This window comes from Erithacus rubecula (genome assembly GCF_903797595.1).
Source record: "Erithacus rubecula genome assembly, chromosome: 1".
NCBI classification, from domain to species: domain Eukaryota; kingdom Metazoa; phylum Chordata; class Aves; order Passeriformes; family Muscicapidae; genus Erithacus; species Erithacus rubecula.
The window spans coordinates 46,949,596-46,976,231 of record NC_136658.1 but is presented as its reverse complement, the minus strand read 5'-3'; the positions used below and the strand labels follow the sequence as shown (position 1 = coordinate 46,976,231).

The 26,636-nt window shown below is 45.5% G+C and overlaps 1 protein-coding gene and 1 long non-coding RNA gene across 2 annotated transcripts in view; both read right to left on the bottom strand.

The window, feature by feature from the left end:
* LOC306804786 (G-protein coupled receptor 183-like) overlaps nt 1-25,037 on the bottom strand; it is a 28,579-nt gene extending 3,542 nt beyond the window's left edge. Inside the window, exon 1 of the mRNA XM_079311825.1 lies at nt 21,736-25,037. The gene's annotated coding sequence lies outside the window, so the exon portion shown is untranslated. The remainder of the gene's footprint in view (nt 1-21,735) is intronic.
* LOC306805974 lies at nt 1,406-4,671 on the bottom strand. Its single transcript, XR_013775349.1, has 2 exons — nt 3,562-4,671; nt 1,406-2,931 (listed from the first exon to the last, which is right to left on the bottom strand). It is a non-coding gene; the product is annotated as an uncharacterized lncRNA (long non-coding RNA).
* Nucleotides 25,038-26,636: the final 1,599 nt, after the last annotated feature.

The window sequence follows — 26,636 nt, the reverse complement described above, 5'->3', positions numbered from 1 at the left end:
GAAGATATACCGCGTGGTGAAAGTGGGGCAAAGCCCCTTGTCCCAGCTGGAACTTTCATGGCAGGCTGTGTCCCCACAGAGAGCTGAGCAGTGGAGGGCTGTGATTTATTCCTCAGCCCTGTATGTGTGTGTCTTACAGCTTGGACAGAGCACTTTCCTGCCCAGCACTTCCCAAAATGTTTGCAGAGGGGCAGCCTGCCCTGTGACCAGCAGGATAGTGTTCCCCATGGTGGCTTTTTTTACTAGAGATCACTAGGGTTTTCAAATCCCAAGAGGAATTTTTATACTTCTTTAAGTGGTTCTAGGGGGTTTTTTTTGTGGTGGTGGTGATGATCTTGCTGGTGTCTGGTTTTATCCCTCACAAAAATTCCTAACAAACCAGGAAATTCCCATCATGGGAAAAAAAACCTGAAGCCAAGAAATACAAAGGTTAAGATTACAGTTAAGCTAAACTTACATATTTCCCTCTGGGTCAGTAAAGCTCAACTAATTATTTAATTGCATAATATTTCTAATGTTTTAAAGCAGCAACATTAAACTCAGTACTAATCTGTGTACTCGTGTATTGTGAGTCATCTGTATAGAAATTACACATTATTGTCATGAATTTACTAGAAGTTGAAGGTACCTAGCAAGAGCAATAGTGAAAATTGGTTAACAAGCATCTGGTAATGGAGGTACTGCTGTTGCTCGAGGGTTTATATTACACAGAGGGAAAGGTCTGCTAATAACAGAGTAACTGCTGAGTAAATTTTTAAAAATATTCCCTAGTAAAATAGAAATTCTCTACTTGCACATCTGTCAAGAGTTAAGCTAATCAGACTTGTGTGGGGCTCGAATGTTCTTGAGCTGTTTCATGGTGACAGTGATAACAGCCAATGGATTTAACGTCGGAGAAGTGTTTCTTCTGCAGAAATCCTGAGCCCACAGCAGCGAGTGGGTGCAGGTATCCTTCCATACCCCTAAAGCACTGCACAGACAGCTGCAGCTGGGACAAACACTGCTCACACCGATTCGGCTCACTGTGGCATGGTGCAAAGCTCCTGTCCGCCCTCATTACAGCCTCTCACGGGAGAGTTCTGTCTCCACAAATTAACACCATCGAGGGAATGAACTTGGGTGAAGCTCAGCAAAATGCCATTGGCTTCCCCCCTCGGACCCGGCCGGAATCACCGGTGCTTGGCAGGGATGGACGGGGAGGTTTGTGATGCAAATTCATGCCCGGGAATTTTCCTTTGTACAACCCCTCCGGTCCCCTGGGCTCTGCGCTCACGCAGGCAGAGAAGAGAGCTGCAGATCCCAGGAGGGGAATCACATCCTGATGGCCCAGCAGCTGCCACCTGCCCGGGGATGGAGCATGGAGGATGGAGAACTTCCCAGGGGAGCAGGCAGTGCCATCCCTGTGTCAAAGGGGGCCTGGATAAAGGAGGATTGGAGGGGTCTCAGCCCCTGTGCAGAGGAGGATGACCCAAGTGCCATCACCAGCCTCAAGAACAGATATAAGAGCCCAAAGTTCTGGGTGACGGCCGTGCCCAGGGTGACAACTGTGCCCAAGGCCTTGGGAATAAGACGGAGGGAAAGCAGTGCTCTCCACCTGATTTTATTTTTCTTTTTGAAGTGCAGAACAAAGGAAGTGGGTTCTTCTTTTGTGCAAAACACGCTCCTGCCCTGTGTGCAGCAGGTGCTGTGCTGCAGGAGTGCAGCCCAGCTCCACCCGTTTGCACGGCTCCAGCAAGCCCAGCACGGCTGCACAGTGCACAGCAGACAAGGCTCTTCTGGATGGGGCAAGGGACTGAGGGATCCTCTTCCCAGCTCTGGGATCTGCTCCCTGCCTCTGCAACACTGGATGAGCTGGAATGGGATCTCCCCTCCAACAGGATCCTGTCCACCCCAGTTTGCAGCCGTCTCTTTTAAGAGATACTGCCCTTTACTGAACCCAGTGGAATGTAGTTTGGGATTTGAAGAGGGAGGTTCAACTTCAAAGCTGTGTCTAGGCTTTTTTCTCTTGTGTCCATGTTTGCATAAACTTCCTTGGGCCTGGCAGGAAGCAAGCAGAGTCCCACAGCCACAGATATCCATCCCAGGGTGAGCAACACCTGCTGTCCCAGGGTGTCTCTGCTGCCAGGGACCCAGCCAGGGCACAGGGGACACCTTCTGGGGGAGTCCTGTACTAACATTTGGAGGGTCTCTGTCCTGAAATGTGCATCATGGTCCTTAACCATGGCGTGTTTCCAGCCAGGTCCCTGCCTGGCAGCCACCACATGCTGCTTCCAGAGCCAGATGTTGGGTATTTCAGAACAGATGTGCACCTCAGAGTCACTATGGCTCTTCTCGCATCATCGTCAGAACACTGTTCTCTGCCATTCCATGAAAGGCTCCCTGCAGTCTCCTTTTGCTGTTGGGGACCTTCCCATGGATGTTGCTTCCCAGCCCAGCAGAAAAGCCAGGCTGCAGCTCCTCTGGGATCAGGTCCTTGAGGCCATCAGCTGAGCCCAGCTGTGATGGTGGCTGTGGCTGGTGAGGAGCTGCACCTTCAGGCACGTGCCCGTGCTGGGAAATCCATCACTGTGCCTCCTCCAGGGCTGCTTCCTCAGGTGCAAAGCCACCCTCAGGTAATTGCTTACATCTGGTGGGATTTCCCAGAGTTGAGAGATGATTTGGAGCTGGACTTTCTGAGAGCTAGGCAGCATAACAAATGAGGTAACAGCCCCTTCACAGAGACACAGCAGGAAGTTTGCGCCTCCTCTTTCCATTGAATCATCATCTCCTCTCCTTTTTGCTTTCCCCACTGGCTTTGGTTACCTTCTCTCTCTTCTAGTGCAAAACATTTTCAGGAAGCTTTGGGTGTAGACACAAAAATCTCCAGTCCTTTCAGTTTTGATGCAACAGACAGGGATTTTCCACAGCTCAGTCCCAGTCTCCATTACTCATCTGGCAGTAGAGCAGAAATTAGGAGAATCCCTGATTTTTACATTCATCTGTCCATTCAATAACAGCATCAACATGGGGAGGACAAGATCTTAGAGGCTTTAACTTGATATGATGGGAATTGTAGAGGAATAAAAACCTGAAGATTCCTTCTGATTTGTGATAAAAATTTGAAGAAAACAATTATTGGAGTTTTGATATGTTTGAAACCTAATCTGGCTCTAAATCTAAGTGGAAAATACTGAACAACAAAGCAGCTGAAATCTGCTTCTGCATTATATGACTAATTTTGTTTTGCACATGCAGCACCAGCTCTGGAAATGATGGTGCAGCACCAAGTCATGACAGTCAGAAGGGTGGCACAGCTCATTTCATCCCAAACAGTGGAGCACAACACGGCAGCAGCTTTGGGAGCTGCTTCCTTCCACATTCCCTTGACTCCAGTCCCAAAATGTGGGCATGAAGCCCTGTGAGTGGGCCACACAACCACTCTTTGCCTGTGGGCTTCATTAAGCCTGGCTGCAGTGCTAACAGGGGCAGCTCTTAGTCAAGAGGGTCAGGGAACCTTAGCAGGAGAAATACCAATGAAATTCACATTCTGAAATAACTTCCTCCAGTGAACATGAAACACACCTTCTCCCACGCTGTGCTATGACTTAGAAACTCCATTTTGCTTTGCAGGAATGAGATGAAAGTTTTCTTGGTATCTGATTTCCGTGGTTAAAAACAATGTTTAAATGCTTATTTAAAAAAACACAATCATAAGGCAAGTTTGGAGAACTGAGGTCCTATTTTTATCTGTTTTTTCTTATGCCAGGGCCACAAATGCTGTTTGTGCTCACACAAATTCATAATGTACAGCTACAACATGGGTAAAAACAACTGACACAGAAGATGATCACAAAACACAGAAATGAGTGTTCATGACAGAGAAATTGCTAAAAATGCACATCTTAATTCAGTCCAGATCTCTACAATCCTGTAGAACAATTTCTTGTGGCAGGGTGCCTTCGTATTTTGAAACTTGTGAGTCTTTTCCATTTATTCTTTGTGGTCAATGTTTAGACCATGTTATGACCAGGTTTTGGCCACGTTTAACACATGCCAGGCTAATCCTCTGGCAAAAATTAGCATCCTCATGAGCATTTCCATGGGATGCTCTGTTCCATGCATCAATGCCTCAGAGAATCACAGAGTGGAAGGTTGGATGGGACCCCTGAGGGGCAGCTGGTCTGACCACACTGCTAAAGCAGAGACACCCAGGCCTGGCCAGCCAGGACTGTGTTGAGACATCTTGTGAGTATCTTCAAGTCACATCCTGTCTGGGCAACCTGTGCCAGTGCTCAGCTGCCCTCACTGTGAAAAAGTGTTTCTTGATGTTCAGACAGATCCTCCTGTGTTTCAGGTTGTGCCTGTTGCCTCTGATCCTGTTATTGGACACCACTGCACAGAGCCTGGCTCAGTCCTGCTGGCACCCTTCCTGCAGGAAATTATACACACCACTGAGATCCCCTGAGCCTTTCCTTCTCCAGGCTGAACAGTGACAACTCTCAGCCTTCCCTCTCAGGAATCATGCTCTGGTTTCTTAATCTTTGTGTCTCTCTGCTGGACTCTCTCCAGTATGTCTGTGTGCCTGTGCAGAGGAGACCAGAATCAAACCCAGGACTCCAAGTGTGGCCTCACCAAGGCTGAGCAGAGAGCAAGGATCATCTCCCCAAGCCTGCTGGCAACACTTGGCCTAAGGGACCCCAGGGTGCCATTGGCCACATTGGTGGTGGTGCTCAGCTTGGTGTCCAGCAGGATCCTGTGTCCTCTCCTCTACAGAGCTGCTTTCCAGCTGGTTGACCCCCAGCCTGTTCTGGTACCTGGGGTGTTCTTCTGCAGGTGCAGGACTTTCCAGTTCTCCTTGGTAAACTTAGGAAATTCCTGCCAGCCCATTTCTCCAGCCTGTGAGGGCCCCTCTGGATGGCAGCACAACTCTGTGCCTTATCAGCGACTCTGCCCAGATTGGTGGCACCAGCAAATCCCCTGCCACTCTGTCCATGTCATTAAGGAGGATGTTGAACAGGACTGGACCCATTATTGGCCCCTGGGGCATACAATGAGTTACTGGCTCCCAGCTAGAAGCTGTCCTGCCATCATCACCCTCTGTATATGCCTATGCACTTTTCAAACCACCTCAATGGCTCAGCTCTGTCTGCTGATTTATCTACCCAGCACTTGCATGGCAGAGAGCAAGGTACTCTGTGCTTTATTGTGGGAAAGGAAACCTCAGACAAGCCACGGGGAGCAGTGAATAGTTGGGTATCTCAGAGTGGTTTGTTCTTGTTTGCAAGAGATTCAGAACCAGCCCCAAGCACTCAGCATCTCCATGTATTTCCACCTCCTCAACCCCTAATCCATTGCAGCAGACCTCTTGTTAGGGGTGGAAATGAGCCAAGACAGACTCCATTCAACAGTATGAAAAGGGTCCCAGTTTATTCTTCTTTACAGCTTAGCCATCCTGACTGACTACAGCAAACTCCTGCTGTGGGGTCCAACAGCAGACTCTGACTCCATCAGATCCAGACTGACCTTACAGCAGATCTTTCATTGCAGCAACTCACTCCATTGTTTTGTTCTTCTTTGTGTGTCTCTGGATCATTCCTTCTTCCTCAGGCTCCTCTACCTCCTCAAGGTCCTCTTCCTCCAGGCTTTCTTCCTCCAAGCTCCCCCTGACCAGCCAACCCACCCCTTTTATCACACTTAGCTTCATTAGTCAAGCTGCAACTTATTAAGGGCAAGGCTGTTCCTCTTCTTTGGTAATCAGTACAGCTGTAACTTATCAGGGGCAAGGTCACCTGTAGTCCCTTCTTCTACACCTACACTAATCCTGCATAATCCTGTGGCTTTTGGGAGAGGGTGGGACCAGCTTGCTGCATAATAAAAACATATGTTAATGAAAACCTTTCTTAACCAAGGCCTCCCTTTGCAGTGGTGGCAGAGCAAAGAGACAAATCTGTTAGTACCACAGCAATGATTCACCCACAGAGCAGGAGGAAGCAGTCAGCAGTCACCCAGCCAGAGCTGTCACACACCCTGCACATGCTGTGTCTGCACGGGACCTGGGCTGGCTTGGGACACACACTGCTAATGCAGGAAGGTCTCCATTTACAGAACTTCTGTGTGGCTCTTCAGTGCTGCTTTTTGCTCCTGTGTAGGGCCTGGGTTTACACTTCTCTGCAGCTCCCTCCCCTAGCAGATCTTCTCCCCTGAATTCCACTTGCAGCGGGCAAGGGACTTCACCAAACCCTCCACATCTTCTGCTCCTTTTCTCTTTGCTGTGTTGCAACTCTTTGTGTCTGAATTTGAAAATGTACTGTGTAAAGCAGATTGACTTAAACCTAAGCATTCAATTAGATTAAATCATATACAAAATTCAAAGGTCTGGATTATATGGAAGAGTTTATTTTGCAGTCATCAAATTTTACCTATTCAGGCATACTTGTAAGACCAGACAGATCCTTTCTACCTTAAATAGTAGTTTTCAAGGTTTGTTGGCTAAATATTGTTTTAATGTATTTATTACATCCCTTTGCTTCTCCAGTGCTGTCTCCTGAGTTGAAGTTGAGGTTGGTGTCCTCCCTTACACACCTGGGAATATATTTTACAAATTATTTCTTCATAGAGGAAATTTTGATCTTGGGGTTTCACTCACTTGTAATGTATTCATGGAGACTACAACATTTTAGCTGCTAATGTTTATTATAAACACTTGGGTCTCTGGGCTGTACTGTAGCCACATGTGATGCTTAATGCTTTAAATGATTTGTGACCATGAAGAGTTTGGTCTGCCAGCATAATTGCAAGTGGAGACACTTCTAAGGACTTCATAAAAACTAGAAAAAAATGGCACAAGCTTTTTGCATGTTCAGGGGAGTTTTTTATGTACATGGCAAATATAGAAAATTGGCCTTGAAACAAGGCTTTTTTTAGGAAAACCAGAATCTGATCTTAGCTCAAGAGAAGATGCTTCCACGAAAAAACAAACCCCCTCCTTTACACATAAAAGTAGAGCCTGCTCAGCATCACATTCAGCCACCCCACAAAGCCATGAGCCACAGCTCAGCCAGGCCAAAAGAGGCCCCTGCCTGACCTCAGCCAAGAGGGAAAAAATTGGCTTTTGAGGACCCATGGCTCTAAGCTCCCTCCTATTGGGAAGGCTTTGCACAAGTGGGAAGCCCCAGCACCTCCAAGGCAGTGACCTGCAGAGGCAGGGATAATTCCCCTCCATCAGGGGCCAAGCAGCCCCAGTGCTCACCACCCGAGGTTTGCACAGATTTTATCTCTGCCATGAGACACAGAGGGTGATTTGCATTTCATGGACAGGGATCCAAGGCAGGGAATTAACTGGTATAGATTGGCTTCTTTACAAACTGCAGTTGTATCATGAAGCCAGAAATCCCAAGGAGGGACCTTGCCTGTGAGCCATGCTGGAAACATTTAGGGACTGTTGAAATCATTCATTTGTTATTCTCCTGGTATTTTGCTTGTGATGTTTGCATGCTGTGGAAACAAATTTCTGATTTCTTTTCTTTTTTCATTTTTTTTGTTGTTTGACTCTCCACTAGCATTAAGTGTCTGCAACAGTCCAGGCACTTTGGTGCTGTTAAAATGTGTAATCTTGAGATGTGCAGTCACAGAGAAGTGTTTTGTTCTTCACGCCCAAGATCAAAGCATGAGCTCAAAGGTGTCTAAAATCCTGCTACTTTGAAGTTATTTTCAAGTGCAGGAACAGGTCTCCTTCCTTACCCAGCTCTTACAGCAGTGCTGCTGGTTCTTTAGCACCACCACACATTAGTAGCACACCTGCTATCACATCATCTACTGCTGGCTACCCTCAGGCAAGTAGGAATTCAGCTCTCTTCCTAGATGTGTCTTCAATCCCTGGCTCCCTATAACCACATGAATGTCCCTGCTTGGGAGGGGAAGTGACTGCTGCAGTTGCAAATGGTTGGTATCAGAATGAATTACAGCTTGGCTGATAGAAAATGGGAATAAGGAAGAATATTTCTAAAAGGGCAAGTAACAAAGGGGATTTTTTTTTCAAGAGCTGCGGGAAATTTGAGAGAGACCAGTAATTTCCCATCTCTCCAGTGTGGTAGTCATCTGATGACTTCAGTTGGCTTTGACCATTAATTACACAATTTACAAACAGAGCTAAGGCACCTCTTTGACATGGTCTTATTGTCTTATTAATGGAGTTTCCTGTTTGGTTGGGTTTTGGTTGGGTTTTCTTTTTGGTTGTGTTGGGTTTTTTTTTGTTGTGTTTTTTTAAAATTAATTCAAGTGCTCTGGGACAATAGAATGATCATTCTAATTCAATCAAAATGCCAGCTGCTATGAAGAGTACAATTAGTTATTTACTAGAAATGGAGACACTGTAGTTTCACTTGCTTGACTTTGATACTCCTCAGAAGATGTAGATAAGGATATGCACAGTCTCCCCACCCACACTTGGTTCATGAATTAATAGCCTGGCCATGGCTGGCAGACAGAATGCCTCGAGGTGAAAAAGCAGTTTGTGCCTTCAGCTCTTTCTCAGAACATGGAACAAAAGGTCTGGTCCCAGCCATGCTGCCCTGGCTGCCAGAGGGAGGCCCTTTGGAGGCCAGTCCTGCCACCCTCCCAAAGGCAGACAGGGCTCCCAGTGCTTCCCAGCACTCAGCTCCCACTGCCACACCACGTGTCCCCAGCCAAAGCTGTGCTTCCCCTCCAGGCTCTGACCCACCAAACCCTCAGCAGCCAGGTCTGAAGCCAGACTCACCAGCACAGGTGGGCATCTGCCCACTGGCTTCATGCTGCTGGATCACCCAACACCCAAATCATTCTCAATTTCACTGCTTGCATGCTTTTTATTTTGCAGACAGTTGTTCCCAATATTTGGTTAGTTTGGCTGACCTGTTACTTAAAAGCCACAAACACTTTTTCTGGTGTGATATGTGCTGTCAATGTGATTAATATTTGTTATGTTTGCAGTGGCTGATTGAAGTAAGGATGAGGGGGAAGGTGATTTTATGCTCAGGAACACGTTTTCTTCTTGAGATGTGAATGTGTTCATCCTGTTCTTTGAGGTGGAGCATAGCTGTGGGTAGATTCTCTGTGGCTGGCTGGGCCAAGGGCTCATGCACCTGCACATGGAGCTCTTGTGAAAGGAGAAGGTCTTGTAAAATGTACTGAGCTTGACAGTACTTACCACTTGGATGGCCCAGTTTTTATCAGAAACCAGTCTGAGGTAAAGGAAAGGCACCACATTGTGGCCCTTAAGGTCCACTAAGCAAGTGCTAATTAGATGCAAGTTCATACATGGAGTGTGGGCTTCTGTGAAAGAAATAACCCTGAGCAGACAGATCATGTTCTCTGCTGGGCCACTGGAGGCTGGTTAAATGTCTGGTTAAATGGAAGTCTGCTGAGTCGCCCAGCTCAAGAGGTGGCAAACCATGGCTTTAGACCAATCTAAATGTTTACTCAAGGATTGTTTCCTCCAGGAAACCTTTTCTAACCTGCCTCTGTGCAGCTGGGTGAGATGTGCTGTCCTGCCCACAGGAAGGATCTGGGTGGCATGGGCAATGCCACAGTGGAATGGGACAGCCCTCCTGGAGGAGGGGAGCTTGCCAAGGTGCAAATCCCCTCGTTCTCAGGTGGTGCTGAACTTTCTCTGCCCTCCTGAGGGTGCAGGGTGCCTGCAGGGACTTGGCACTCAGCCCTGAGCAGGGTGATGCCAGGGTTGAGTGAGCTGATGAATTAACACCTCCAGGGCTTCCAGGAGGACAGAAAGGAACCACAGCCTACCAAAGCCACAAGTGATGCTGCTGCTCCAGATATAAGATGCTCCAGAGGCCACAGGGGACAAATCACTTTGCTGTCACTCCTGCATGTGAATAGTGCAGCAGGAAAGAAGAGCTGAGAGTGACTTTTGAATTTCTGATGGAGGATGTTTCTCCAGACTCGAGCTGAGGAGGGTATGCAGAGCTGACTGCAGGTCCTGCTGTAGGATCACAGAGGTGCTAGAGGGAGGAAGTGGTTGCTCTCATCTCTGCATGATTGCTGCTGCACACCTGTGTGGGGCTAACAACAGACCCTGCCCTGCACAGACAAGCCAGGATGAGTTGGTGAAAAACTCCTACATTTAAGGAAAGTGATTTTTGTAGGGGGGGAAATGTGTCATCCTTAATCACCTGTAGGCTTGAGAGAAGTCAGCACAGCCCTGCTTGGTGCAGATGGAGCATGGCAAAGGCCAGCTCAGGCATTCCTCCATGCAGCAGGCAGCCACAGGGGCTGCTGAGCTGATAGCAGCTGGCCTGGGTGCTGAGAAGCCTCCTTGCTCTGTGTGAAAGATGCTGATGGGACAGGGGCACATGGGACTGGTTTCTCACCCCAGGATGCCCAGATAGGAGATAAGGCTGAGTACATCAGCCCAGTTTGGCCCAGGGACTTGGTTTTGCCCAGGGGCCTGGTGTTGTGTGAAAGCACCAGCATGGTGCTGGAGAGAAGTGGGAAGTGCAGGAGAAGGAGGTGACTCTCTTCTTTCTGGGCCTGTCTGGAGCAGGGAGGGGACATGGAAGGAAACTAAACTTCTGAGCTGCAAACCACATCCTCTCCATAGTCACAGGTGCCAAAGAAATGTTGATTTACAGCAAGAAATTAGGAAAAAGGACAGACGGCAAAAATAGATTTTAATCCTCAGATGCTGCTTTTTAGGACACCTAGAGGTATCCTAAATTATTAAATTAAATTATTGCACCTAGAGGTGCAATCTGCTGCCCACTGTCCTGGGAAGGAGGAAATATTCTCATTATCATCTAGCACAAGTGACAGGGACCGGGTATCGCCCAGCTGCGGGGTGAGACCCAGAGCTCATTTTGCTTCCCCTGCGGTTCCTCAGCTGCAGAGGGGAATGCTGGCAGCAGAGGTGGCTCCCGGTGCCACTAGAGGTCACCGTGACAACAGGGACCGGCCCGCGCATCCCTCGGCATCCCCTCCCACCGCAGCGCTCCGAAGGTGATTTTCCACAAAAGCTTCGGTGCCAAGTGTCTCTCACACCGGCACCTCCATCAAACACGTCTTCACATTTCCTCGCCTCCACCCAACAGCGAGGATGGCAAAAATGGGGTCCCAGCCATGGCCAGGCTTTATGGGAGCTGCTGCACCAAAACCTTTGCATCTTTCTGTGTATGAATGAAACAGGTTTAAGAAAACGAGGTGTTAAACTTGCCTGAGGGTAGCGTAAAATATCTACGATTCCTCTAGAGCTTCCCCCATGTCTTTCCTTGGATGTTTGCTCTCCAGCCTGCAGTGAACTTCAGCCTCTTTGGGCACAGAGAGCTCTCATTTATGTACCTCAAATGCTCCTGGCTAGGATAACATTTAAAAGTAACCATCATGGTTTTAGCCAGGTTTCACTCTGAATCACCAACTTACCTCAAAGCAAAACTGAGAAAAAGTTCTGGGCTAACTCTGGTGTTCTCAAAACTTGGACTGTTGCATGTCTTTACTTAACATGAAATTATTCAGAGCTGATGCTGGCAACTATTGCTGCTGTTAAAAACCAGACAAAACCCCCTCGATTTCAGCGGTTTCGGGATTTGTTTTTAGTGGCTACCCCCATATTTAGCTGGCGGAAATGCCGCCAGCAATCACCACCACCATTAAGCAAATTCACTCTCACTTTCCACGCTCGCACCCTCCGCCGAGCTGCTGCTCTGGTGACCCTGCTGCTGGGCAGGACCTGGACCTGAAGCCCTGCACTGGACTGGGAAACATCACACAAGAAGGAGAACTGGGGATTTTTGGCCAGTGATGGGTGTGCGGTGTCAGGAGCAGAACCTGGTCAATATAATGAAGCCGGTATAAAATATCTTTCCACATGAAAGCCAACATCCTGCACGGCTGTGAAGGTGATGACCTCAGGAGCCTTTCCCATGAAATTTTCCATAGAAAAATGCATTTTCTTTGTGCTGTAAGGGTTTGGCAGAAATGTTTTGCCTCGATGTTGTCACTTTATGCAGATACCATTATTCTGGTGGGCACCTCGGGTGGAGGCAAATCCTTTGCAGCGTGTAAAACAGCACCAAATGAATCACAATGGTTTGGGATGAAAAGAACCTTAAAGATCATCTTATTCCCACCCCCCTGCCATGGACACCTTCTGCTATACCAGATTGTTCAAAGACTCATCCAACCCAATCTTGAACACTTCCAGGTATCGGGCATCCACAGCTTTTCTGGGGACAGTTCTAAAGTCCCACCACCTCCACAGTGAGGAATTTCTTCCTGATACTTAATCCAAACCTACCCTCTCTCAGTTTAAAGCCACTGCTCCTTGTCCTATCACCACATATCCATGTAAAAAAGTCCAATTTACCAAGCTCCTATTTACCAGACACCTGCTCAGCTCTCAGGGCTTGCGGGAGGAGAGAGAAAAAGGTTCAGGGCCCTGCAGGGTGGAAGGGTTGTCTGTGAGCAAGCTGCTGCAGGGTATTTTTGGACCCTTATGTCCCTCAGTTCTTCTTGTCTGAGCCCCAGGGACCAGGAGGCATTTCCATGCTCCCAAACCATATTTCATGAGTTTTTGCAGGCACATCATAACAGGCAGTCCCAAGAACTTGTGCAGCCTCCCAGCTCACCAGCAGCTCCTTGGCACATCAGGGGAGTGAATATTGCTCCTAGTAAAAGTAAGGGTGCTGGTGTACATGCTGCAGTTTAATTTGTTTTCAGAGATAGTGCTCCTTACACAAGGCTAGGTGTGGGGAGGAAAGAAACCAATGGGAGGAAGCCAAACACCCAGAGAACAGTGAGGTCCTGGTTCCTGGAGGACACCTAAGGGTATTTGGCTTTTAAAGGTGTCACCTGTGATTACAGCCCATATGGCGTGGGAGAGCCCCAGATGTCACACCCAGAGTCAATGCTGATGCATTTCCTGAGGTGTGGAGGAGGTCTCAGTAGATAGGGCACACAAAGCCAAGGCAGGTGAAGGTTCCCACCAGTTCTCAGCTGGAGCAGGTGCCACCTCAAGCCCAGGACACTGTTTCCCTCAACTTGTAAGGGAATCACCTACAGAGGCTGTAAAGAATCAATAAGAAAACCTCAATAATAAGCCTTATGGCTCACTGGGCTGAAATTACCAAAAGCCAGTGCAGCTTTACTGGGGGTTTTGTCCATTTAATAAAATGTGCTTTCCATCTCTGGAAACACATGACCCCAGAGATTGAAAGCAGGCCAGGAGAAGCCCTGAGGAAAACCCCACTGTAGGTATGGGATAAACTCCAGTACAGGCAAGTTAGGTGCTGATTAGAGACCATAAACACTTGAATAGAAAACACAGGGTGAGCCAAGGTGCTGGAAAATCCCTTCCTCATAGGAACCATAGGAGAAGGTGAACTGCAGCTGATAGGAGCCTCTGTTTGGCACCAGATGGCCATGGAAGGCTCCTTTATGTACCATTTATTGTGGAGGGGGATCTGGAGACTAATTTTTAAGCCAACATTTAGGCAGAGCAAGGATCTTGGTGCATTTCAGCCTTATTATTCAGGCATTAAGTGAAAAATCAGAAAGGCATTCATGTACCCAGAAAGCAGGTACTGTGGAAAAAGTTTTAAATTACAAGCTGGTTGAAGAAAAAAAAAAATGTACAGTAAGATGATTTTGGACATTCAAATTAAAAATGGTTCCCACCTGTGCTGTCTTTATATGTTACATACCAAACCCAAGAAATAAAAGCAAGGGATCCATGTTATTTTCTAATTTGGTGATGAAATAATCAGTCTTTACTAATATTACCAATTGCAGCTTGGGTTAGGCTGCTGATAAGACCTATTCCAGCCTTGCCTAACTTTTGATGAGAGTATGCAAGGAACAAAGGTTGACATAATTCAATTAATGAGAGTCAGATTCTAAAGATCACAGGCTTGCTATCAACAAGAAAGTCAATCCTAGTTAATGCCTCAATTGATCAAAAAATTAAATAGCCAGAAAAAAACAAAGCTCCTCCCAGCAATCACTCAAACACTGTATTCTTCTTAGAGCAATGTCAATGACTTCAGTGTTTAGGGCTTTGGAATCTACCTAGGAAAATTAAATTTGTGGCACTTTGACAGATTGGGGAGTTTTGAAATAATTGACATTTTTGTGGTCTACAACATCCTCACAAGAGGAAAGAGAAGGGCAGGCATTACATTAATTTCTTCCCACTGATGACCAGTGACAGAATTCAAGGGAATGGAATGAAGCTGTATCAGGGCAGGTTTAGACTGGGTTTTTTAGGAAGATTTTTTATCCAGAGAGTGGTTGAACACCAGAATGGGCTCTCTAGGGAAGGGGGTCACAGCACCAGCTTGACAGAGTACAAGAAGAATTCAGAAAATGCTCTCAGGCACATGGTGTGATTCTTGGGCTTGTTCTGTGCAGGGTCAGGAGTTGGACTCTATGATCCTTGTGGATCCCATCCAACTCAGGATATTTTATTATTCTATGAAAAGCATGAAAACCACAATTTTTCAATTTTTTTCTCGCATGAAATCACTGTGTTAGTGCAGGTGAGATTCAGGATCTCTGGACTCACCCACTTACACTGAGATGTCTGCAAAGTAGCTGCCTTCGTGTGAAAAGAAAAAACCATCAGCTCTAATACTCAGATGCAGACAGTGGAGATGAGGGCAGACAACCCTTCTGGAACTTAAATGGATAAAAAATAGGGAAAAGTTACAAAGTGGTAGCCTGGGCAGTGAATTTAAAAATTGCACAGGTCTGTTTGCTGTTGTTTCTTAGATTTGGGGCATAATCCTTCTCTGATTTAAGTCAACAGGAGTTGAACAGAAGAACCAGAATCAGTCACTTTGTCTTCTCCAGACCTGACCACTTTATTTGGAAATATAACTTTTTAAAACACACAGTTCTCTCTTAAAATGCTACAAAGTAAAACAAGTAATTACATTAGGCTCTACCTGAAGCTCCAGAGAATTAATACAAAGGCTGTTTGACTCTTGCCAGCTTTCACTATTACAATTTTACTAGCACCATATGCAGCACTACTGTACCTGCTTGTTTCACTTAGTAAAATCATTTGGGCTTGTTTTTGGCTTTTTTTTTTTTTTTTTTTTTTTTTTTTTTCCCAAAGGAACATGCAATATGCACAAACAAAAGCTCCAGGGAGTGGGGACTAGCTCAGAGGCCCATATGGTCTCAGTATCAAAGTAATCAGAGAGGGAAGAGGTCTGTTTGCTCAGCCACCCCACCCTTTTTGCAAACATGTGAGAGTTGGCTCAGGAAAAGGTGCTCTTATGGGTGGTTCCTGTTGCTCGCTGTCATGCAAGAAACTGTGAAGTGACATTTCCAGTGTTATTTTCAGCACCCTTGTAGCCTAAAAGGAAAGAAGCTGTGAGGTGGGGAGAGAACTGGCTGTGTCAGCTTTGAGACCATGGAATTGTGGGAGACACTTTCCTAAGGACAGCCAGGAAAGGGCTTCTGCAGAGGAGAGTTTTAACCATTGAAAGCTGAGCCTGTGATTCTCATTTGACTAACTCCAGTGCAGAAGAACTGAATGCAGACTACACATACAAGGCTTTACATAAAGGTCAAAGCGTCTGCTAAAGCAGAGTAAAAGTCATTTTTCATCACTGGACTTGAAAATATAGTGACTTCTTGCTGAAAGATGAGTTGTGAAGACCCAAGATTCTGCCAGTGTGCTACTTTGACATGCCAAATACACTGAGCTGTGACTACTGCAAGGGACAACCATGTGGAAGTCAGGTATCAATGACTCTAAGACACTGGCTAGCTAAGGCTGAGAGGTTTGTTTGTAATCTGGTTCTGAACCCCAGCACAGACTAATGCACACTTGTAAGTGCTAGGCTGAGACCAGCCCTCAGGAGGTGGCACTGGCAGACCTGCCCTCTCCTGATCGGGTGAGCTGGCTGATGGTTTGGGACTGCTTCTCTGTTGCTCTGGGGAAAAGAACTGCAGGATCACAGAAATGTTGTTTGCATGAGACTGCTGGAGCTCACCTAGCCTAATCTTCTATCAGAACAGGACTACCACAATCACCATACCATTAAATTAGCCTTATCTAGCTAAGTCATAAAAAGCTTCCAAGCAACCTCAAGCTTCCAAGCCACCATCCCCTCTCTGGAGCATCTGATGGAAAAGGCTAAGCCGAGCATCTCCATCTGCCACATGTGCCTGTTGCCCCTTGTTAAGTCTCCTGACATAACCAAGAAAATTTGAATTTGTCCTTTTTCTACCTGCTCTTCAGGCAGAGCTGCTTTGAGTTTCCCTTCACTGGGAAAAACAAGCCCAACTCCTTCCACCTCTCTCTTGCTGCATCTGCACTCCAGACACTGGACCATGGTGGCAGCCCTTAGTTGGATCTTTCCAGTTTTTTCACATTCCCCTTGAGGCAAAAGTCCCAAAACTCCAGCTGTGGATGCACCAGTGCTGGGAAAGGGAATGGTGCCAGATGTTTGAGCCACAGCTTCCTGTAATGAGCCAATGCATGGTGCAGACACCACTGTACCTCCATCCATATTTCCACTGCTGACTGTCAAAGGGAACTAAATGGTTGATATAAACTAGGACACTCAGAGTGATTTTGATTACAGCCACAGCTTTGGCTCAGTATCTGTGTGTAACTTTCCATGCTTACTCAGCAAATCAGAGCAGAGCCCAACTTATGTCTTCTTGTTCCTTGAGTTCATCTTTCAGTCTAAGGCTTACCAAAACATAGTTTTATATGCTAATTTCCTCATAGTAAACCCCTCACTGTATGTCATTCATCGATACCAAGCGGTGCACATGTAAGAGTAGGCTAATATTCTGTGTGTATTTCCAACTTTATGAGTTCAAGAATTACAATGTGCTTGCTTTATTTAGGTGGTAAACTTTTTTAATGAGTCTGGAGGGTCCTTTACATAAAAGTAGTGACTCTAGCTTGGAATCTCTTTCCATGTTTATTAGAAATGTGTTTTACTTTACCATGAAAAAAGCCAAGGAAACATGCAGCCCTAAAGTCTAATGAAGTAGTTATTCGTGCAGTCAAAGTTCATAAATTTTAAACACATTTAATTTATAAATTGGAAACATAGCTTGCACTGGCTTTTTCAAGATTATTGCTTGCCACAGGGGTTTCAGGACAGTTGCTGGGCCGTGCATGTTACCTCTTTTCTTTCTAGGCCAAGACTAGATCTTCATTATTTGCTCACATTCCTGTTTTAATTTTTAATATTTTTTTTAATAAAAAATCTTTTCAGAAAGTATCTCTTTAGAGTATTACAAATCATAACCCATCCAGCAGTCTCTTTGTTCTCAACTTAGATAGGATTTGCTTTTGAACTGACACTTTGAGAGATTTTTCTTCTGGTGAGAAGCCCTTTGTCCCTCTGGAGACCTGTCTTCTCAGCTAATTGTGAAGAGCAGTCCCTGCAGTGGCAGTCTGAGCTGGATCCCAGTCTCACTCCAATAAAACCTCAGTGCCAGCCTGGGTGAGGAGCCCAGCTCTCAGGAAAAGGGAATTTGGGGAAGTAGGGAAACGAAGATTCTAACTCCCCACTTCTTCCCTCTGCATTCCACAGGTTGCTCATCCATCCCTTGTGAGTGACTCTGGCTGCACAAGCTCCACCATGATTTGTCCTACTTGCAAAGCAGTCTCAGGTACAAAACATCCATGGGGATGTCTGGCACACAGCAGTGCCCTACCTGCTTCAGGAGGAGATGAGAGAGGGCTCCAGCTGGAATTTCCACCAGGCATCCTCAGTGGGCACATTGCTTTGTGTCAGTGCCTCTGTGAAGTGAGCCAGCAGACAGCTGATAACTGCATGATCACTATTTGTTGATTCAGAGTCAAGGGAAAACATCAAATCTACAATACCTAGAATAGCAGTGTTGGTATTTAACTGCTGAATCTTTACATTTATATGGACATTTCCCCCAAGCTTCTTTTAGCAATTTGGCAATGCAGGTAAAGAAAAAAGGGTAGCAGGGCTCACCCTCTTTGTTTCCATGCCCCCAAAATGATCACTTATACCCAAGCCACTTCAGAAAGATATTTGCATGTCACCTGGCCTCAACATCCCCATGCCATGACATTCCTGGCCTGGATTCTCACTGAGCTCCTGCATGGCTCATCCAGATTACACATCCTCAGCCAAGCAGGCACCTCCAAGGCTGTGTGCAGCAGGCAGCTGTGAGACAATGCCCTCCCAGTGACTGATGTGAGTCCCTGCTCTGGCTCGCTGTTTCTCCCATCTCTTCCCAGCCGAAGCCCCGCAGTGCCAGCATCGCTGCCTGGCTGCTGGCACACTCCAGGCCCAGCCAGCGCCGGGAGCAGGGCCAGTAATTGGAAAGGGGAATTGCAAAGCACCAAAGCTTATCAAGTGGCAGTGAGGGAGCGTTCAGCAGCCACTGCAGGGGCCAGCCAAGGTCCGGGGGGGTGGCAGCCCTTTGTTCAGTGGCACGGGGTGGACACGCACGGCTGCTCCGCTCCGAGCGGGCACGGCCGGGATACAGCGGGTGGTGGCTCCTGGCTGCTGAAGCCTTCTCCTTCTGCTGGGGCTGTCGGGGCTGCGGAGGAGAGCAGGGAACAGCCATGGCACAGTGCTCAAGGAGCTCTCATGACAGCCTCAGGTGCGGCTCCTTGGCCTCAGGAGTGCCACCAGGCACCATTACTATGCACAGCAGTAGCAGCTATTTCCTCATATATCTTTTACTCATTAACCAAAGCTTCTAAATATAGCCCCAGCTAGCAGTAGCAAGAGATGGAGGTGCCCTCTGTGATCAGGTCTTTGCTGCCTGCCTACCTGCAGCACCAGCATCTGATCACTTTGCCAGGTGCCCTCTCTCTCAGACACACAGATAATTTACATCACAGATTTCCTGCTACACACAGGGAAAGCATGCAGTCCCAGGAACAGAGCCAGCTTCTCCGGTGCTCCTGCCAGCCCTCAGTGCCCTGTGCAGTGCTCCCCATCATTCCTGAATCAACTCCTGACCAAAAAATCCTGCTTCTCTCTGGGAGAAACCAGGCTCCTGGTGAAGCCAACATGGGTAAAACCCACGAGTTCAAAGCCTGACTCCTTTTGCAGTTGTTCTCACTCATTACTTAGGATGGGTCTATTGGGAGCTCTCCGTTCTTAGCAGGGGAGGATTGAATTTTATCAGGCAGGTAAAATAAAAACTATTGTGTTTGCTGGGAAACTTGCAGGACATGTTGGGAATACCTGATATACTTGTATGATTAGGCTCCTGACTTCAGTCTTGGCTTCATAGCAGGTGGTAGAATCTCCATACCTGCCAATTTTTCAGTGCCAAGCCAATGCTTGCCCCTTCACTCAACAATTTATTCAAAAAAGTGGGCAACTGGGGAAGAGAGAAGTCATCTCATGTTCCTGTGTGGATTTTGGGCTACATCACACCTGTAGCTTCTGTAGGAGTTACATGTGTCCATTCTTTCTCCCAGGTCTGTAAGAATTGAAAAAGATGGTCAAGGGAGAAAAACTAAATGACCATTTGCACTTTTTCTAACAAAGAAAGAGGTTATGGATGTTTAAAGGTTTGTTACTATATACTAGGCAAAGGAATATGATTTTGACTTCTTGCACGTTGAAATACGATGTCACTTGACATTTTAATTTAGTTTTTTGTCCATTTCTAACAAAATGGGCTTTACAATGCAGTAAAAATTCTAGCTAGTCTCCAAAACTCTTCAGAGCAGCCTACCATGAAACTACATAATTGTTCTATGTGAATTCCTCAACTCATCTAGCTCAACATGATTTCATTGGAGTAAGTGGAAGACCATGCTTGTTTATGCCTTGAATTCCTTCTGTTATAATATTTGAGGTAGGATAGCATCTTACAGAGAGGAAAAAAACTTGTAATTGGCACATTATGCTCATCAGAAGTAACCTGCCTTTTATGGAATGGCCTCACATCCATCCTTCCTTTCCCACAGATCATTTTTCACAGTAGCTGGAAATCTAACTAACCCATTTCTTCTCTCGGGAAAACAATGTGAGAATAAAAATATGTCAGTGAGCAAATATTTAGTGGCAAAGCCAAAGAAGTCATGTTCTTTTGAGACAAAATTCTCTTTACTTACAGCTACAGAGAGAGATTAAGTTATAAGGAATCCAGGCTCCTTGCCAATTCTGCTTGTCAGGAACAAATGCTTTGTTATTTGGCTCAGTGAGGGAGCAAAGAGCAGGATAGAGGACAGTGGGCCATGGCCATGACCTCCCACAGGCACTCCCCTACCCACAGGAGCTGCTCTTGCCTGGGACCTTCAGCACTAATACTCCATGCTGGTGACAGAGAGAGGGCCAAGACTGGCTTGCCAGCAGAAGTAGGCACGACTCAGGAAAAAAACAAACACCTGGATAAAAAAAAAATAAATGACTGAAGATGAATAAGTGAGGCTTAAGAAAAAAAAAAGGTGGGTGTGGGAGACCAAGAAAGTAAAGAAAGTAAAGAAAAGAGATTTTCAGTGTCCCTGTGAGATCAAGGTATGTTGTGTCACTGATAGGAGCTAGGAGATTTCTGGGGCCCTGAGCAACTGAAAGAGTTGGTAGTGCCTGGAGCTATGCTGCTATGTCACCAGTATTCTCTAAAAATGTGAAAAATTAGAAGAGCAAGTGCAAGAACTATGTACCTCTACCACAGCAGCGATCTCAGCAATCCTAGGAAGTTCGACAAGGAGACATCAGAAAGTTCTGCATGTGGGACAGAATAACCTCAGGCTGTGAAGTAACAGCTCTGCTGGAAAGGACCTGGGGGCTATGGTGGGTGACAAGAGGAGTATGAGACTAGAATGTGATCTTATTTCAAATAACTAACTGCAGATTGCATGATCAGAGTGCTGGGAGAAGGGTGGCCAGCAGATAGAAGTGGCACTGGTGAGTCTGCAGGTGGAGTACAACATCCAGTTTTGGGACTCTTGTCTCAAGGGGGATGTGAAATAAACTGGAAAGGTCCAGCTAAGGGGTGCCACTATCCAGTGTCTGGAGTGCAGGTACAGCATGAGAGGCGGGGAGGGAGTTGGGCTTGTTTCTCCCAGTGAAGGGGAGCACAAATGACAGAACCAGATTCTTGGTGGTTTCAGATAATGTAACAAGGGACAACAGGCACACATGGCAGGTGGGGAGGCTCAGGCTTCGTATTAGGAAAGCTTTCTTCACCAGATGCTCCAGGGAAGTGGTAGCAGTTCCTGCCCTGGAGAGTTTTCACAACTTGGCTGGATGAAGGCACAGTTGACCTAACAGTGGTGGTAGTCCTGCTTTGAGTGGGGTGATCTTTAGGGTGCCATCCAACCAACATTTCTACAATCTCATTTCTTGACAAAGTTATCGGTGTAGGTACTGCCCATTTCTCCTGGAATTTCAGGAGAAGTTGCAAGCAATCAATGCAACACTACGTAGACAACTTGCTGCAATCCAAACATGTCACCCAATCTGAATCAATGAGTGCACAGGCTGCATGTTCAGCTGCATGTTTATTTTCCATTCAGGCAGATCACACAAGTACAATTGTGTCCTTCAGGAAGCTTTTCTCACCACACCCAAGTTGCTGAGGCACTAGCAGACTCAGCTGTTGATTTGCTGTAATTGCTTCCAGATTCACCATTTTTGGCAGGCCAAGTCAGCTCAGATTGCTCAGGTTTTTTTTCTTGGCTTGCAAAACTCCTGAAGCTCAACATGCTTCAGACACAAATACAGTACTAAGAGGTACTAAAATCCACATTAATCCATAGATTGCTGTGTCAAATGCATTATCAGTCTGCACTTATTAATTTATATGAAGGAGGAACAGTATAGAAACCAGTCCTTGCTGAAACAGCATTGTCAAGCATCCAATATCCAACATCCTGGCCAGTGCACCCAGTTTCAGTATCTGTGAACACAGCTGCAGCACCATGTAATAGTAATTACAGTAGTAATTACCCTTTCCACACTTAAATTTTCTATTGTTTTAATCTAGGAGTCCAACTGTTCTGCATGTTGCAAAGTCATGCTGTTTAGGAGACTACTGAAACTGAGAAAGAAAGCTGACTTGCAAAATTCTTGGTGTTGACAGATTATGGGTCGTGTTACTTTGCATTTTCTCCACAGCACTTCATTGTATTCCTGCTCATCCAAAGCCAAGAATGGCAGACAAACACCTCTTTCTGAGCAGTGCCATGTAACTTTTTCAGACATACTCACCATGCAGGAGTGTTTAGAGATGATTTTCATTGTAGATACATTGAAATTTGTGTCATTAGCAAATTCACATGTCAGGTGCAGTTCTTTTCATTACAGCCTCTATTTCCTGCTCCTGCCTATTTGCACAGTCATCCATACATCATATGGTAAATAAAACTCCCAGGGGATGTACTGTAATTTCCAGAGAGAAAAGGTCACTGAGAGAGCCATCTTCATTTCACCAAAACTTCCCAAGCATTTCTGTCTCTCTCCTATGTAAATAACACGCATGGACTTTTCCACATCTGATCAACATTTTTCCCATCAATCATAAATTAAAGAGGCAGTTTTGCACTTATCTGTATTTTACATAATCTATTATCTTGATGAGATATGGAAGACATAAATCAGCATGTAATTCAAAATTTCCAGCATTCTTCTGGTTTACAGTGAATTCATAATACAGAACACCAGAGATAATATTTTCCCTACCCGATATTTTGCATCAATTTTTTACATCCTAATACCATTGATTGCTAATTTAATTAGGTTTTACACTAATCTTCCTCCTGTTATTAACTGGGATGTATTTACAAAAAATTTTTAAAGCATGTGATACTTTAAAAATTATCTCAGCAGAGAACTTATACAGAAGTCTATAGGAGGGTCTACCTCTCCTGGTACACTCTTTCCCCTGAAATATCTAAGCACTCCTAAAAAGTCACTTGGAAAAGGGCAGTGAGGGCACCTAAGAAAGAAGTTTATATGCAAATGAGGCCACATAACCTTATTAAACCAGTTTGTGTGTAGGAGCTGGCAAAACTACCTCTTGCAGTCTACCCAGAAGAATGCACCTCTTGGTTGTTTCTAATCATTCAGATTTGGGTGCTTAGAGACCTCACCCTCGAAAATATAAAAGCAAATTAATTATAAGAAGAGTTGCAGTAGGTTTCCTTGTTTTTCTCCCTCACCTAGGAAACAAAAACTTTATGCAAAGGATCTTAATATTTTTGTCTGCTTATGGAAGGTTAATATTGACTGATCCAGCAAATCCTGTTCTGTTTAAAGTCACACACCATTGCTAAGAAGGCAAAGGCATTTGCATGAAACTACAACACTAGATTTGCAATATTGTGCTAAGTTGTTAGTCTGGATATTATTTTGTTATTCTTAGAAGAACATTTTGTGCCACCTTCTCTCTCCGTACCCTTCTTCCTCTTTTGTCTTCCACACACTAGGCTGATCCCTTGCCTCCCTTTTGCTCCACTCTGCAGTAGTTTAATGAAAACCACATGCCACTAGTTTACCCATCAGAGTGTTATGTGGGACAGTGTCAGAAGCCTTCCTTGTACTGCCTACTTGCAAGCCACCTTTAATGCCACCTTTTTGGCTGTCAGATCATCTTCCTAGGTGGCCACACTGGCCTCTCCCCATTCCTGCTGGGAGCCTCCTCCATCAGAGCGGTTTTTCATCCCGTCTTCGGTGCCTCTTTTAGGAGCCAAGAGTTCTCCAGGGCTCCCTTTCCCATTAAAATTCCTTTCCACAAGACTGCATTTACCAATTCTTTGAGTGTGTTGAAGTCTTCTGGTTTAAGTTCATTAGTCCACTGCTTCTGCTCTCTCCTCTCCTGAAACTCAAGAGCTCTGCTGATTTGTGATCTTTTCCACTCAGATCACCTTCCTCAGCAGCAGCAGCCTCTCATCCAGTTTTCCCACAAGCCACCAGGTACAGCTGCACATGCTTCATGTCACTGCAGCAAAAAGCTGCTCTTTATCCACAAAACTTCAGGGATGGGCTGCACATTGTAATTGCCTCCTGAGCACATATGTAGGACAGAGTTTCCAGTGCTGTGGGGTGTATCCTACAGGAGTTACAGGCATCACTTTCCCACGTTCCCTGCTGCACGCAGGGTTCAAGGTATAAGCTCACTGCAGTTAAAGAAAGATGCTTGTGGCTCTGCAATCAGACTCCTTGTCTCCACCCAATCAATTCCACTAGGAGCCAGGAACCAGCTCAAACATTTTGGCTCTGTGCTGTCCCCCACTCCTAGTAAGCCCTAGGATGTAACTGACTGGAAAGAGATGAGCCTGGGAACTTCAAAGCTGTGTTGGCATCCCTGTCCCTGTGCCAATGCACTTCTTTCCCCAGTAAGGCAGTCAGGTGTTCAGAGGCAGATACTGATTTTGCAGTTCTCCTCTTGGCTGCTGAATTTCTCTCTGAAGCCAAGGAAAGTGGCATCAGGGAACCAGCAACACTGAAAGTCACATACATTGTCTTAAGAAAGGGAAAAAAAAAAAACCAAATAAAACAATCCGTCAACAAAATCCACAAAAAACCCAAGACTTATACATCTGGAATGCAGAATTCACAAAAACAAGAAAAGAGGATTTTTGCCTGGATTTCTCCCAGAAACTGCCACAAAAATTCTTCATTAGGCTGAAGATCAAGAAAATTATCTTTTAGCTCTACCCACATCATCTAACATGGTATTTTAAACATAATATTATTCACGATAATTTTTCACTTCTAATTGCAATGTCCTTTCACTTCTTTTACTTCTAAGTGCCAAGCTTACAAGAGCTATGCAAAACTCTTTTCAGTGTCAAATTCTCCCCAATTTAAAGGACTGGTTACACTGCATTACCATTACCATTTAACACACACCTGCTTTTTGTGGTTCTCTGTCTTGCTTTTGCTTTTCTCCATTTATGACTTTCTTTCCTTTCTCCACTTTCTATTTCAGGCTGTCAAGGAGAAAGCAGAGTCTGACTCCCACAATGAAATGCTTCACCTGCAGAGCCTGCTGAGAGTGAAATTGATAAAGGACAGCACCAGCCCAGGCAATTTTGCTCACAGCGGGCACTTGCAGGTGAAGCACTACCATAAAATGGAGCAAGGTTACTCGCCTGCTGCCTCCCAGCACAAGTCACCAGTTGATAGCTGCTTGTTTCATGACCTTTTTAGTCATCTCCTGCCATGCACCACTTGCTCTGACCCCAGTGTGAGAGGCAAGAATCAGCCATGTAGCCCAGTGTTTGCAGGCAGGGGCTGAACCCAGGTATGTGTTCCAAATGTTGAAAACTTGGCTGGAGGCTGGCCTGGCCACAGGACTGCTCAGGCCACCTTCCCATCCTCGGGAGGATGTTTGCAGTCCCACCCACCTCTTCATGTGGTACAACAGCCCCACAGAGCTGGCACCACTGCAACTGCCTGACAGGACAAAGGCATAGATGTTTCTGTAACATCTCCATAGGGTACCAGCCTGATGTCTCATGTCATTTAAGACAACCTATGCATCATTTTAGCTGCTGCCTCCCATGGATCTATTTCAACACATTTGATCCCAGGGAGTATCACTCTCACTGCCACTCCAGCATTGCTTTACCTCAGTCTTCCTTTCTTCATTATTTGAAAATCTTGTGTATTAAAGAACAATTTCAGTTAGCTCAGGATTTTTTTTTTTATTTGGACTGTTCCTCAGAACCTGACAAATACCAGGGGTGATGTTTTTCCCAAGACAGGTTAGTGTAAGGAGCAATCGTAAGAGAATTGTGGTGATGCAAAGTAGGGAAACTGGGCTCTGCCATCTACCCCTTTTTTCAATACTAGGAGTAGGGGATGAAACTCAGAATCTCCAGATTTGGAAAAAATAAAATTAACAAACAAACTTCTCGTATGTAATTAATCATGTATTTAACAAGGTAATTACACTATTTAATACCCAAGACCAAAATATTTTGAAATCTAAAAAAGCTTAAGTCTTTCAGGAGAACACTCAAAGTTTCACTTAGATCCCATGGATAAAGCAAGCTTAAAAGTTACATCAGATCACCTTTCTCATACTTCAGGGCATAAAATTCCAGGAACAGAAGGGATTATTGAGAAACTCCCTTTCTAAACAGTGCTTCTTATGAAGTGCTATATAGTCCTTGTTAGAGACTTGAATACCAGGCACTGCCAGACATGTGGCAAAGCAATTCCTGCAGCACTGGTGGGGGGAAATCATTGCTACAAATATTCTTTCTATAAATACCCATCATAACATTTACAAAATTCAAGGACTGAAATTAAGACCTAAGGAGCACAGTGAAAACTCAATGTACTTGCATACCCAGCTCCTAATTTGGAACATAATTCTCAATTGAAATTAGTGGAAAAAAATAGGAGTCTCAGAAGGATTTAGCTGCCTCAATGCCTTCATGTCTAGATTTCCAGTAGATGCATCTCAAATGAGCTCTGCAGCCTTGCCTGTGCTGTTCCAGAAAGCTTCTCACAATCTGAAGTGCAGAATTTACCAGCAGGAACTGGCCTTGGGTAAAAACCTTTATCAATGACTGTGACTAATTACAAGTGTGATTATTGTCATGCCATGGGAGGATACAGGGCAAGGACAGAACACTTCAGAAATGTGACCACAGATTACCTGCTAATAAGCAGATGGTCCCTGTGTTCCCATTTATGAGCTAGAAACAGATTATAATACTTTTAAAATTTTTTTTTCCC